General features: G+C 40.6%; 1 protein-coding gene across 11 annotated transcripts in view; it reads right to left on the bottom strand.

Moving 5' to 3' along the window:
• The window catches only part of TCF4 (transcription factor 4), a 368,508-nt gene that overhangs the window by 245,578 nt on the left and 106,979 nt on the right, over window positions 1-15,951 (bottom strand). The gene's annotated exons all lie outside the window — the stretch shown is intronic.

Raw genomic sequence — 15,951 nt, 5'->3', positions numbered from 1 at the left:
TGATTCTTGTGTGTGCCCTGACTGGGATGGACCCGCAACTTCAGCATGTGGGACGATCTCAGACCAACTGAGCTACCTGGCCAGGGCCAGTCGTTTAATTTTTTAAATAGATTTGGTGCCCTGGCCGGTTGGCTCAGCGGTAGAGCGTCGGCCTAGCGTGCGGAGGACCCGGGTTCGATTCCCGGCCAGGGCACACAGGAGAAGCGCCCATTTGCTTCTCCACCCCTCTGCCGCGCTTTCCTCTCTGTCTCTCTCTTCCCCTCCCGCAGCCAAGGCTCCACTGGAGCAAAGATGGCCCGGGCGCTGGGGATGGCTCTGTGGCCTCTGCCTCAGGCGCTAGAGTGGCTCTGGTCGCAATATGGCGACACCCAGGATGGGCAGAGCATCGCCCCCTGGTGGGCAGAGCGTCGCCCCATGGTGGGCGTGCTGGGTGGATCCCGGTCGGGCGCATGCGGGAGTCTGTCTAACTGTCTCTCCCCCCGTTTCCAGCTTCAGAAAAATGAAAAAAAAAAAAAAAATAGATTTGGTTACTTGGTCAACAATTCTTAAGCTGGGTATTGAGATACGGAAATTAAAGTTATCAAAGTTGATTCTGATAAAACGATGGTGAAGAGACCTACAGGAACTATGGGAAGTTGGAATTCTTTTAAACTCAGTAGCAACCAAGTCCCCATGCTGACCAATGGCTAAAAGCTTCAGGTCACACATATTCAGGTGCTTCAGGTGACACATATTCAGGACGAAGAGGATAACCACTGAGTTACCAGATTAATTGCTTAAAACTTAAAAGTGTTCTAAAATTTTAAAGATCAGTCACTCTATATTTAGAAACAGCTTTGAGATTTTTGATGAAAGGCCCTTTATAAGTATAAAAAGTTTCACTGTTCTATTATTTTGATCACAGGGAATAACAGATGGCCGTCACAAACTTCCTCTGACAGCACTGGAGGAGGAGGTGTGAAACTGTGGTTCAGCAGACACAATCCCAGCATTGTGTGTCCTAACATTTCCGTGATCCCATGCATTCTCTCACTGCACCGCTGTCGTCCCTTCTCCTGCTGCTACTTTATTCCCAGCAGAGGTAATCGTGTCATTAATTGGCTTATTTGGGGGTACCGTGGAGGACATAGCATTTTAGAATATCTTGAGAGGTGTAATAGCAACAATAAAAATAACAACTATTAGCACTAAACCTGAATTCTTTTTTTTTATAGTTTTATTTATTTTTTTTTCAGAGGCAGAGAGAGACTCAGAGAGAGGGATAGACAAGGACAGACAGACAGAAATGGAGAGAGATGAGAAGCATCAATCATTAGTTTTTCATAGCACATTGCAACACCTTAGTTGTTCATTGATTGCTTTCTCATATGTGCCTTGATCGCGGTCCTTCAGCAGACTGAGTAACCCCTTGCTCGAGCCAGTGACCCTGTGCTCAAGCTGGTGAGTTTTGCTCAAACCAGATGAGCCTGCACTAAAGCTGGTGCCCTTGGGGTCTCGAACCTGGGTCCTCGGCATCCTAGTCCAACACTCACTCTATCCACTGCACCACCGCCTGGTTAGGCTCTTTCTTTTTTAAACAAATTATTTTGGTACCTTTTGTTTTGTTTTGGTGCTTCAGATAATGCAACTGCAAACAGATGGCCCCTGTGGACAGCTAAAATCAGCGACTGTGAGTTTTAAGGAATATCAAGAAAGCTCTGGGGAGCACACCCAATCTGCAGAGAAGGTGCAATATGTTCCCCAAATCTGCTGTTTAACAACCCGACCTCCTGGCCTATCCGGTGTAGGCTGAACTCAAGCACATGAAGAAGTGACTTAGAAACCCTGGGTTCTCACATGAATAAGCTTTGTAGCCTGTGCGGGTCTCTTCATCCTTAACCAAAACTCAAGTATTTTCAACAAAACAAAACAAGAAACAGTGTAAGTGGCAAAATTTCTTGAACACTGAAGGTTTTCATAAATCTGGCACATCTTAAGTTTCTTTTTACCTGAAAACAACCAGCATGGATTAATTGGAGAAATTTCTGCTCTTCTATTTGGCCAAAAAATAATGAAGGCAAAGGGTGGAATCCTTGTGTCTACCATAAGATCTCATATTGTTTGGACACATTTTATCTTCTAAAATTTCAAAGAGGATCTAAACATAAAATGTATGCAGAGATGAGGAGGAAAGAAGACCACAGCAATGTCGGCCCAGAGGTTCTCCTCCACGGGCAGTTTTGGCTCCCAGAAGACAGTTCGCGATGTCTGGAGACATAATGAGTTGTCACGATTTCGGGGGGGGGGGGGGGGGGGGGGGGGAGGATATTGGCATCTAGTGGGTTGAAACCAGAATGCCGCTAAGCATCTTACAGATAAACAAAACAGCCCCTCACAACCAAAAAAGTTCTGGCCCTAAATGTCAATTGTGTAAGGATTGAGAAACCCCTGTGCTAGAGGAAAGATTGTATTAAAGAGCAAAAAGAAGGAACTGAGTTGGAAAACAGATATACTAGAATTTTATATATAATCTAGAATAAACTTACTATCAATAATACATAGCGACATGCAGACTTACGCTCCAGTATTTCCAGAGACCTTCATATGCATGTTGTCCACAAATTAAAGGAAAAATGATGGTCAACCATACAGCCTGCTAATTAGCAAGCAGATAAAACACATCAAAACTTGAGTATTCCCAACTGGGCAATTTCAAAAGAGAGCAATCCACTAATTAAAAACGCTGAAAGTTTCGGTTTTTTCTAAATGGGTTAAATACTGGCTGGGTTCCTTCACAAATAGATCCTCGGCCAATCCGATCTCCCTGCTCCATTGCCACCCTTGAGCATTGCACTGTTCCCATTTCCTGACCACATGCTGTGCACCTTCCTCGCTTGCTCTCCTCTTAATGAGCGTTTCCATCCCTTGGCCTCCTACTAGACCTAGAGAAGATAAGGAGAAATCTCTAGCTCTCCAAAAAGCTAACAGAACAACCACATGATTTAGGATTATATTTCATCTTTGAAAATATAGCTGTGTAACGGACGCTCGTTCAACCATAGTAAGAAAACACAGGCTACAGCGTAGATATTTGTAACTCATAATGAATGCAAACATGCTACGTTTATGTTTTTCATTTCCATCTTCCCTCCCACTGAGTTGCATCTGACCTGCCAGTAAACTAGCATGCATTTCCTCAACAACTATTCCAGCACTTCTCACCGAGCAGCTGAGTCACGTGGTGAGTTCATCAAAAATCAGCATCTTAGGGTCTATGGTAGACCTAGTGAATCGGGATCTCTGGGGACAGGGCCAGGGAACAAAAAACAACTGTATTTTTAACAAGGTCCCCAAGTAATTCTCATGTACACAGGAGTTTGTGATCCACCAGCCTACTCTATTAGAAACACAAGACAGATGCAGGCCCCACACCAACAGTTGTCTGTCTCATTCGCTCTCTTTAAATCCTTGCCTAGGTTGCCGGGTTCCGCATCATTCAATACACACTCCCAATAATCACATCTGCATCCCGCCTTCTTGACCCGACTCCTTTTTATGCAAACTCTGCACATGGCCTCTACTTGGCCATTCCTTACTCCTTGCTGGTGTATCTGAACACTGCACACGCATTTTTATACCTCCATGTTTTTGTACCTTTATTTCCTTTGCTTAAACTGTTATTCAGCTCTCAAAAAATAACAGCAGCTAACATTTAGTACGCTTAAAATATGAGTCAGACACTGTGCTAAGCCCTTCAAAGCACTAACAGTATACCTATTTTATAAATGAGAAAGCTGAGGCTTAGATGGGACAGATAACTTCTCCAAGGTGACAATAAATGGCAGAGCTGGCCAACACAAGTGCTATGGATGCTAAAAGCCAGTGAGTACTTTTCTCCAGCACAAAAATGCCCTCCTGGTAAGAACCTCAGATCTCTCCTGACCAGCCTGAATGAATGTCACCTTCTGTCCCTTCTCCTCAGGCAGAGCAATGTATTTATTTGGCAGTTTATGCCCATTCTTGTGTCCACAAAAGATCACAGAATTATAAATAACACCAATTATATAAACATAAGTCTTTGAAGAAATCAAAAGACTAGATGACAACAAGACCAGGGGTGTGATGCACTTATCAAATATACACTGAGATAGAACGGACAGGGGGTCAAAATCCTAGAAGCTACTGAGTGGGCAAAGCAAAGAAGGAAACAAGATTTACAATGCGCATCAGCCAAAAACACACAAATTGTTCAGGAAATCCATTAAAGCCACAACAGAAAAACTGGCTGGGGCAGAGGCAGACTGCATATCAAGTCCTCACCTCTCCCTTGTTCTGTCGCCATCCTCTATTGAAAATGCGAATAAAAACCAGAAAGACAATAACCTAGGTAGCAGAAGGAAAAGGAAAAAGTAGATGAAAGAAATTATTCTTCCTCAAGACTGAAATGGGCTCAATTGTTCAAGACTTCTCAAACCGATTTACCCTAAACCAGGATGGACACAGTAAAGCCAGGGAATAGACCACTGCTTTAGGCCACAGCCCAGCAGCAATCCACAGATTTTCATTTTATTCAAAGAGTTATGTATAAGCCCCCTCTAAAATGTGTGACATTTCAGCGTCAAAACACCAAAGCTTCATGTAAAGAAAAGATAAAGACATAATTTTTAAATTCCATGATTTCTCACCTACATTCATTAAATGTGTGGATTGATTGCTCCGCTCTCGACTAGAGGAAAACTCTCAGCCAGAGCAGACAGACATCAGGAAGCAGGCGCTGGCACCTGGAAGACTTGGGTGTCTGTCGGCAGGGACTCCGCACCAAACAGCTCATGGTCCCAGGCCGTGCCTGGCCTCTGAACCCACGTGGTCAGCAGTAAAAGAAGTGGGCTGGATTTCTATTCCTGGAAATAGGGCAGGCTAGTATATTTGGATAACTCTCCCCCACAAAAAACTAAACTGACGGATTAAAAAAGTTTTTTTACCTGTATTTATTTTTTTAAATACCAATGGACTGACTAGAGAGAAAGGAATTATCAAGCCAAATCAAAGTGAAAGCTGGAACCCAGAGAGGAAGAAAACACGTTTCTGCCCTGAGGACATCAGCCAAACTCAAAAATTTAAAAGCCTCTTGGGTCTCAGAAAACAGAAGTGAAAACCTAGGACCCACCCAAAGTAGGTATCTAACAGGGGATAAGGGGAGAATAAGATTTCCAACCTCAAGCAGTTATTAAAGTAAATGAGTTAATTAATACTTACTAAATACTTAGGGGAGTACCTGGCCCATAGTAAATACTCAGTAATCAATATCTGCTTTGAGAGTCTAATTTACTAATACTGTCTAAAATCTAAGGTAATTAAACGAGTTAACTATGTAAAATTGTGATGTAGTGAAGGAAATCTAAGTCTCATTTTTTTATGACCACTAGTTCTGCTCCACAGGTCAGATTTCCATATATTCTCCTGGATCTTAGAAGTAACCAATATGCTCAGAGTAAACAAATCACACCTTCTCTATGAACTTCTACAGCACACTCAGTAAGAATTCAGTAACCATTAGATTTGTTTTGTGGCTTAAATTACCTTTAGACTATCCTCTTTAACGTCTCACCATTTCAACATATTTCTGTGTGTTCTGTAAATGATATGCCGTCAAAACTTATGTATGCTGACTAATAGCCCAAGCTAAGAACACAGACTAAATATTATGTAGGTTTAAACATGATTTGAAATGAACAAGTACGAGAGCTCCCCAACTCTGTTGATTTGGGGTCTTTAGAGTTGTGTACTGGTTCTTTCCATACTTCACACCTAGATCATGCCAAACACCTAAAGCCCTAGAGTTTCATGAAGTCAGAAATCAACCAAAGTGGTTTTTTGCAATGCTTTAAGAGTTTACAAATTCCTACTTTAGTAGAAGAAACATATCGATTTCCCGATGAAAGCTTCTACACACTCAGAATGCACTGGGGGATTGAGGCTAGGTCTTTCCTGGAAAGATCGTCACTCTGAAACATGTGAAGTCTACACTGTCTTCAATCCTTCACTCCGCAACAACAGACACTATTAAATATCCTCCACATCCTCACGGAGACTCACAGACTGCGTACATCTGTGGCTCCTACTAATTTCCTAGTCCAGGAAGAACCCTTGGCTGAGCCCTCCACACAAACTGAGATGGCATATGCTCTCCGTCAGTGCCAGATGAATTTAGAGTTCAAAATATTTCATCAGCAAAGAGCATGTTAAGGATGTGCACATTTTCATTAGCAGCCAGTATAATAAGAGCTTCAAGTAGAGCAATCTGAAGTCAGATTTGAGCTCTGAGGCAGAGGAAGGAAGAGTTGAGGAGCTTCAAATATCGCGAGACAATGTCCACACAATCATGATCACTTCTTTCTGATTCTATCAGAGACAAGATGTACTGCATAAGGAGAGATCTGAGCAGTGAGTGACAAGGAACTTCCAGCTCTTCCCACATGGACTGGTGTTGAGTCCTGCCCAAATTCTAACAGCCTTCAAATAGTATAAAAAAACAGAGACCTGGGCTTTCCATTTACACCACTGCTGTCAATGCCGGCATACTCAGAGCTGATGAATTTCCTGATCAAATAAATCTGAGAACTCAAAGGTCAAGTACAGACCTCATAAGTTTATATATAAATATAAAATTGTATAAGGAAGGGTAAAATGTGGATATACGAGGGAGAAAGCTGTGCAGAGGGAAATGACTGTAGTATTTTGGCCTTTATTAACCTCCAACATAGAATTCTATTAATGTGTCCTTTAGAAAACTGTTTAAAATTATTTTCCTTAAGTTCAAAATAAACTATTTTTCAAAAATGTTCCCTAACTAATCTCAGATATTTAAAATATAAAATTTCATTTTTAATGTGACAAAACAAAAAAATCATTTTCATATAATATGAAATTCAAATATGGAAGTAACTAAATAAAATGCATAAGTATTTTGTTATAAATACGCCAGGTCTAAAAGTACTTAATACAAATCAATCTTACAAAAATAATGATTGGGTGAGAAGATTTATTTCCAAATCAGTTGAGAATAATAACTGAAAGTAAGCTGCCATATCTGAAGTCTTTAAGACACACCATCTTACTCCAGTATTACACAGATACGTTTCAAAGTACCTAAATTAAAAGTGAATATAATTAGGGGAAATTTTTAATTAGGTGTTTGGTACGTCTTTAAAAGGATGTATTTACTAACAGGCATCACAGAAATAAAAGGTAGATACTTCAGAAAATAAAATGTTAGCAAAGAAATTTCAAAATGTATGTCACTTCCTAAGAGAACAGACATGCAATTATGCATGCATTTTTCAATTCATACATGTAATTTTATGATGTAAAATCCATAATACTGTAATGACTTAAGATATACAAATTGATATTGAAAATCCCTATTTAATAAATAATTGACTGCATTCATTCCAATGGAGAGGGAAAAGGAGCTAAGATGCAACATGTAACAGTTTTATCTTTCCTTCTTTCCCCTCTGTACCTCTGTCCTCCCCAGGGTACCGTTTGTGAGGCTGTGGGAAAGGGCTGCCGGCTTAATTGAAATATTTGCGGGCTGTAATTGCTCTGTGCGTCCACAATGGTCCACTTCTCCCAAATGGCATCCATTCCTCTTGCTTTCTTCTTTATCTTCTCTTTCCTTTTATAGTGCAACCAAGTCCACTCCTCCTGTTTCTTCTAGTCTCATCTCATCTCATTTCGTATTCCAGGTGCTAAACTGATATTGGTGAAGCCAAACAAGTTTCTTTTTCATTTCTTCATTTATTAATTTGAGAGAGAGAGGAAGGGCGGGGAGAAACAATGATTTGTTGTTCCTTGGTTGATTCCTATATGTGCCGTGAGAGACTCAAGCCCACAACCTTGGCGTATCCAGACGATGCTCTAACCAACTGAGCTACCCAGGCAGGGCGAAAAAGTTTTAAATATTCAAGAATCTTTCCTAAAATCTGGTTTTCTAGCACAGTCGATTTTATTTGCAATAATCACTCCCACAAACTGATTTTCACTTCATCCTTTCAACACCCCGACCTTCCACCTGTGTTTGACATTGCAGCCTCTGACCTGGCAATGACAAGCAGTCAATCTTACATGTTATCTTTTGGAGTCATGTCTTAGTTTTAGGCCAATTTTCTTTGTATTTTGGGCTCAAATGTGCAAACCACACTATATTACTCTGCAAAACATCAATGAGAAGGCTTAATTAAGTAACATTGACAGATAAATCCATTTCTTTTGCAGTAATCAAATCAAAGCAGGTTGACATAACACAGGAACTTAATACAATTATTCCCTTGTAATTGGAAAAAGGCCCTTTACTTCTCATTAAAGCAATCTTCTGGGTATTGGCATAATAAGAAGGCTCAGAGCCTTAATACTGCCCTATAAAAGTCTCAAGATACAGACCCCTTAAGCAAACAAGCCAGATTATCTAATTCCTTGATCACAGCAGAACATGTAGTCCCTACTGTTTTAAACTACTAATTCTTTATCTTTGTTGCAATTAAAAAAAGGTAAGTCAGTATCAAACACATGAAATGGAAATAGGTAAAAATGCATAAACTGTTTACATTTTTATAAACTCTTCGCCATATGTATATATTTGAAGGGACAAAGTCCATTAAAAATGAATTTAAATTTAAAATAATATACAAATGTGAAATTGTAATAGCTTGAATCATGGGGAAATCTCTTCATTTTTATGTAATGAGCTCAAGAGAATACATTTGCTTAAATACACAGTCTGATACCCAACCGAACAATAGACATTTGATGATGAGAACTGTGAGAGAATAGAATTTGAAGACATTTAATTTTTGTGATATTAAAAGAACAGTTAGTCACCTGGTCAGCTGTAAACTGCTCTGGCTAGACTAAAACCCACAAAGAATCCAACAACATTACATCAAATTCATTTCCCCACACTAAACCAAGGCAATTTTTACCCTTCCCCTCCAAGTTTGAGGAATTTTCTGCTACTTATCCAGTGGCACCTGATCAATCTCAAAATAAATTTAGCAAGTCTTTCTGAAAAGACATGTAATCCAGGGTTTGAGCCCCAAAGGTGGTTGGCCATAAAATATCCCAGGAATCTCAAAAATAATAATAATAGTAATAAGTATATAAAAAACAAAACAAAAAACCCACAGATATCCTGGCCCCACCTGGAAAATAATCAAGAAAAGATCAAAGATTAAAGTCCCAGGACAATATATATTTTTAATTTTTCCTATGTTTCTCTACCTTTTTGTTTTTAATTACAATGCAATTAAAACCATGTAACTTGCTGTGTCTCAACCATTTGCAAGTAGGTAGTATCAGTCATATCCTTTTATCTCTTTGTACTTTTGTGTGGATTTCCTAAGAACAAAAACAGTATAGTTATCAAAATGAGGACGCCTGCCTTTGATATAATGCTTTTATCTAATCTATAGTCCACGAATGACAAATGATCTCAGGCACAATAAATACATTTGAGCAAGCACAGGCACACCCACAAATCCAGGCTTGCTCACTGCGTTTTATCAGTACCTCTCTCTCACCTATTCTAATCAGTAACAATTCCTCGGTCCTCCTTTCCTTTTTGTAATATTGGCATTTTTGAAGAATACAGGCCAGTTATTTTATAGAAAGTTTCTCAGTTTAGCTTTATCTGACACTTCCTTATGATTGTTGTCAGGTGGACATAATACTACATAAGTGGCCTGTGTCTCTCCCAGGATATCACAAACAGAGCCACATGATGGCATTCTGGTCTGTCCCCTTCGTTTGTTATGCTAATTTCATCACCTGGTCAAGGGATCATGGGAATTCTCCACTGTATAATTACAACTCTTCCCTGGGCAACTAATCAGAAATCTATGCAGAGATACTCTAAGACCATTACAACTAATTTTTAATTATGTTCTTATTGAAAAAAATTAAAACGTAGAAGTGTATAAAGTAAAAAGTGAAAACTCCCTCAATATTCACTTCCTCCACCTTCGTCTCCTTGCTAACCTTTCACGATACCCTAGGCGGCCTCACAGACCCTCTGGGCTGTGATCAGCTGGGTTTGAGAACCACAGAAAGGTATAGCAGTAAATGCCAAACTCAACTAAGGTTTCCGTCCTATCTAAATCAGTGAGAAATACTCTAAATTGTTTGATCATGCACTGGGGAACATCTCAATGGATAAAATTATTAGTGGTAGCAGTGTGACCTCAGTGGGGGCGTAGAGCACAGCAACTGGAATAAATGAGGACATATATACTGTTACCTCAGGAGGAATTCAGCCAATGTAAAGACAAGATTGAGCAAACCACTCTCAATCAATGCAATGCATAAAGCCAACTTAACCGATCCATTCTAGAGTCTGTGGCCCTGAGGCTGCACCTTGCCTCTTTGTACCACATTCTTGAAACCACTGTGTGCAAAGGACGCCACCAGAACAGCAGCACCTTCCAGAGTCAAGTCAGATGGATCCAGAAGGACACTTACAAGAAATAAAAATAAAAAAATGTTGGAAACATCTAGAATTTCTTTATAGTGTTAAGTAAACCGACACCTTAAAAAAATGTCTTCCCACATTTAGAGGGCATGTATGCAAGTGATATAGCCATAGGCAAACAGCTAGGAGAAACACCCGAGCATAGATAAGATGGTGAGTGAATCTTGTCATCTGATAGAACATATGCATATTATACAATATAAAGTGAGTTAACGTACTGTCATCAATATAAGGTGGAAATGGTCCCTTAACCCTTGGATGAAGCCCAGGTCCATTTTACAAATGGAACAGTGCTGGTAGATTTCAGCTCTGACTTAGAGATGCTTAGAAAATTTTCCCTACAATTCCATTTCAGCCAAATGCCTGGCAGACATTGGCAAAGGTTCTTCTTAGTTGGGCTTATAACCATGTGTGTGCGCAAGAAGTCAGAGGAGCCTGGTGACCTAACGAGTTTTACATTTATTTCACAATGAAGTAGCCACACTTTTGTACTATGCTTTCTGCTTTCCAAAATGTTTTTTGTATTCGTCTCATTTAAAATGGTGTGCCTGGAATCACTGCAAGTAGGAAACTTTTCAAAAGTATGAAAACAAAAATCAAAAGATACCCTGGATAGCCCGGTTGGTTAGAGCATCTTTCCAATATTCAGAGGTTACTAGTTTGATTTTCCCGTCAGGGCACATGTAGAACCAGATTGATTTTTCTCTCTCGCTCTTTTCTCTCTCTCTCTCTCTCTCTCTCCCTTCCTCTCTCTCTAAAATCAATCAATAATTTTTAAGACCTTTTTAAAAAATCAAAAGAAAAAGAAATTGGTAGCTACCTAATAGAAAAGGGGCCATCCCATTCCCCCTTTAACGCTAACAGGTAACAGAATACTTGCTTATGTTTATGAGAATACTTGCAAAAACAGGATAATTCAATAGTACTATAATAATTGAGTTTTCATATCAAGCAATCTGCAGTTTTAAATCATATCAGCAATGAAAACATTGCTCATCTCCCCCCCTGAGCTGCCCTGTGTGTCCTCAACACCATCTCACCAACATGACAGGAGTTTGACATCAGTGTGATAAAGGCCCAGGGCGGTCACAGCAGTTCTGGGCTGTAATGACAAAAATGGACTACACCTTCCCCCAACCATGCTCTACTCTCACTTTCACTTTCAAGTGCTTTAAAAAACACTCTCATAACTAAAGTAGTCAAAACACATCTGCAGTAATTTACGACTCCAGCTTTGGGGGTAGAAATGGAAACGAATTAACCAGTAGTTTCTTCAGCTTCCATCAATCAAGTTCAGGGGAATAAGCATTCTGTTCTTTTATAAGGTCTGCAACTTGGACGCTGCCTGCCTTTTGCCCACCTAATAATCGATGGATTACTGGTCAGAAAGGCACGAGTGGCTATGATGTACCAGTCTTAAACAAATTCACTAAGTGGAAAAGTAAAAAGTTGTAACTCTTCTTCAGGAATGGAAGAAATATCCTTAGTTTGAAAAGAGATAGACACAAAGACCTGAAGAATGACAATAACCAGGCATCTCGAGAGAAAACAAGAAGCAGAAAAGGGGTTCAGGCGAAGCCAGAGCTGTCAGTGGAGAATAATGATTTATCTGATGAGATTAGTAGAAAGTTTGATTAGAAAACGCCTTCTTAACATAGCAAAGATGGCAATACTACTTTAAGACGTTGTAGGAGAAAACAGTGCCTGCCAAATGAGGTCTGTAACAGCACAGGCTAGCCATGAGTGACAGTGGGAAAATAGCCACTAAGCCAGATTTTATTTGATTTGTACTGATGATTTTTATTAGAATACATGGATCACTGCTTCAACCTTTCCATGTAAAACCAAATCAAATTCAAAATCTCACACATCAGTCACCTAACCTTATGTCATTCCGTCTGCTTTACTCAAGTTGAGCCACATTTCAGCTGATCTGTCCTCGATAAATCGTTCAGCTACTCAAAACTGTTGGGCCAAATTCTAGGAGGCAAGTGGTACACAAAAGAAACCGCTAAATCTGCAGTTACAAATAGGCAAGCCACAGAAAAGAATGCTGCAAGCCTCACAAATACAGAATGAAATCAAAGGACTGTATAGTCAGTGCAAACAGGGGAAAAAGAATTCTCTTCATAGCATCAAATGTACTGTAATTTATCCTTCAAAGGCCTGCCCACTTTTCCACTCTAATTCAAGGCAAGTGTTCAGGACTCTTCAAAGCAGTCCCACTGACACCAGTGAAAAGTCCACAGCCACATGGAACAGGAGATCTAATCAGTTTTACAAATAATCCATTTTATAAATTAAAAATAACAATGAGTTCTACAAATTATAACCTTTATAGTAAAAATTAAAAATATTAACTAAAACATTTAGGGAACACCTCCGCACTATTTATAAAAACTACTTAATTAAAAGAAATAAAATTCAATTACATGGAAGATGGCAATGGGTTTCCAAAGAAAAAGTACCTATGTCCTACTTCCGACCATTCCTTTACTTTCTCCTTTTTGCGTTAGCATTTTTTCTTTCTTCCCAAGCAACACTGCAGATAATTATTGGCTAGATACCCAATTCTAGTTAGCAAATCAGTTCCATCTTTGTGATTTCCTTCATTCTTCCAAATAACTCCTGAAATGCATGTTATTCTCTTCTCCTCACAGAAGGTAAACAACGTCCCCAGTAAAGGCCATCAGCATGCCTCAAATACAACAAAGCTGAGCGTGGACCACATGGCAGTCAGTGCCTTAGTTGGAAACTCAATGCCTCTGAAAACTAGTGGTCACCAAATTCTCAGGTCTCTGGTGTAACCCTCCGTGGCTAAAACTAGACTGACTGTTTTCCCCAATTCCCATTTCTATCCCCACCCCAAATCTGACTACACAGGAAGTCTTTATCTTCCAGGCTCCTTTGCAGTAAGGTGGGATCATGTGACTAGGATTTGGTCAATAGAGGATGAGCAGAAGTAATTTGCCTTTTCCAGTCCTGGTCCTGTAATCCTCCATGCACTTTCTCTTCTCTCTTTGTTCAGCCGATACAAACAATCTAGTGAATCCCTGAGGCCCTAGGGGATGGCCAAGCTCAGGAATGAGAGAAAGCAGACCTGAAGGACTGCAGGGGACAGAGCCCACTCCACAGGTCTGTGACACCAGAGGGAATCAACCCTTGCGGTGTCAAACTACTAAAGTTTGGTGGTTCTTTGTTCCAGCAATTAGCATACCCTGACTAATGCATCCTCCAAAACAGACTTCCGTGAATGCTGGCGCTAGGACTCTATCTTCCAAGCAAAGCAAACATAAGCAGTGAGGGCTGGCACCAGTCAGAACTGGGAGGCAGGGGAAACTGGTCTTTGAACTATCTTTCTCTCCCTTTCAGACTTGTTTTCCCCTCTGAGCATTTCCTCCCTGTGAGCACCAAATGTTCTCAGCCTGCTCAGTTTCATCTGTCTCAAAAAAACCCAATACATTCATTGGCCATTCTTTCTTTCAACCATTATCTCACAACCAGGAGTGGTGGGCTGCCAACTACTTGCATTAATTTTGGAGAAATTTTTGAACGTATCTTTTCTAAGTATCTTCATCTGTAAAACAGGAACAATTATATCCTCCCTCCAATACTTCTGTGACAGAGAGTTTAGGGAAAATATTGCCATGGAACCCAAACACAGAAGTATAACTCTTATTTTTATTATGATTATTATTATGATGATAGCATGACATTTGACACAAATGGGACACAAAAATCAATATAAAATAGGGCTCCCACTCTCTGAAATATATAACCTAGACTGAGACATAAAGAGCAGTACTTGATTACTAAAAGAATAATAAATGTTATGGATTTTTAGAGAGAGGAGAAACAGGCTAGAATCATCCCTTCTGAGGTCTCAGCACAGAAAGGGAAAGGACAGCAGCGGCATCCTGGTGAGCTGCACTGACATGTGGATGAAGGTCAGTTCAGGAGTACTCCAGTTAAAAGTCCCCTGACCTGGAGAAGTTACTAGCCCAGGAAGTGGCAAGTCCAGAGCCAAGGCAGGTTCAGGAGCCACATACCCAGTGGCTCCTCCATCCGTCCTCTGTGCTGTCTCTTCATCACCTTCATCCTAAAGCTGGAATCCATCCATCATGGTCATGGGATTTCTAGAACAACTTGCTTCCTCATTCCTTTGCTCACCTGTGGGGAGTTAAGTTTACAAAAGAGCAAAATTCCTCCTGAACTTTGACTTAATTGAGACCATCATGGAACCAATCCCTAGAGCCAGGGAAAACATACCTGAATATGCATAGATGTAGATGACCCAAATTTAAAAACTATGGTGAAGGGACAGGATTACCCTGACTGGTTGAGCCCAACCACAGCTGTCCCCTGGAGATGCCGTAATCCTCACACAAACAACAAGGATACCACGCCCTGGGGAAGATGATGAGTACATGCTAGTGAGACAACCACAACTGGAGATAGAGCCAAGAGTCCTCGGTATCATGGTAGATAGTGTGCAGTGCATAAGCAAAGAGGGTTTTGTGAATGGAAACGCAAATCCCATCATGCCTCCCTCTCCTTGAAATATTTCAAAGCCTTCCCACTGGCATCAGGATAAGAGCAAAGCTCTTAGTTCTGCAGCTCAAGGTCATCTTGGTCATGCATACACACACCCCATCGCTTTCTCTCCTTTAGCCGCCCTGATCGCTGACAACGCTCGTGCGCACCACTGGCCCGCCCGCTCAGAACCCGGACACGTGTGTCTTCTATGAGCACACGCCCCAACCCAGTCCTACCACTGCTCTGCCTCCCTTCACCCATTCACTCCTCCGTCAGCTCTCAGCTCAGTCATCACTCCCCAGGGGAAGTTTCCTGCCCTCCAGGTCACGTGTGCTGTCCTTCTCCCTCCTGAGACTTGTCACAGACGAAATTTTGCATTTTTATAATTCTCAAGTGATTCCTTTTTGCCACCCTGAACAACAAGCCTAATGAAGACAAGCACTGTGTCTCGTTTGTTTTCCATCCTAGGCCTGGGACCCAGCACGGTGCTGGACAGGGAGGAAGCACCTGGAATCAACTGAGTCGAATGGTGAGGCCATCGGCTTCTCACCTGGGGTGCGTACACAGGAAAATATCAACAACAGGAAAAGAACTCCTCAAGTTATAAAACACTCTGCAGAGCCCCTAAGACTGGGAGAAAGATGACCTAACAATGACAAATGATAATGCTTCGCTCAATCTACTCCTCACTAGAGAAATTAAACCACAGGTATGCCATAAAGATTATCTTACATATTACATACAACATATCTCTCTCCATAATTTAAATAATATTTTGTCTCACCAATTTGCAAGTATGAATTAAGATTCAGCAGAAAACATGCAGATCGGTACTCTTAATACACAGAAATTCTTGCCAGTCACACGAAGAGACAGAAATTGACGCACAAATCTCAAGCTCAATGATTTCT

Source organism: Saccopteryx leptura, chromosome 11, assembly GCF_036850995.1.
Source record: "Saccopteryx leptura isolate mSacLep1 chromosome 11, mSacLep1_pri_phased_curated, whole genome shotgun sequence".
Taxonomy (NCBI): Eukaryota; Metazoa; Chordata; class Mammalia; order Chiroptera; family Emballonuridae; genus Saccopteryx; species Saccopteryx leptura.
Note: the sequence above shows the minus strand (reverse complement) of the source record. Positions and strands in the feature narration are given on the sequence as shown.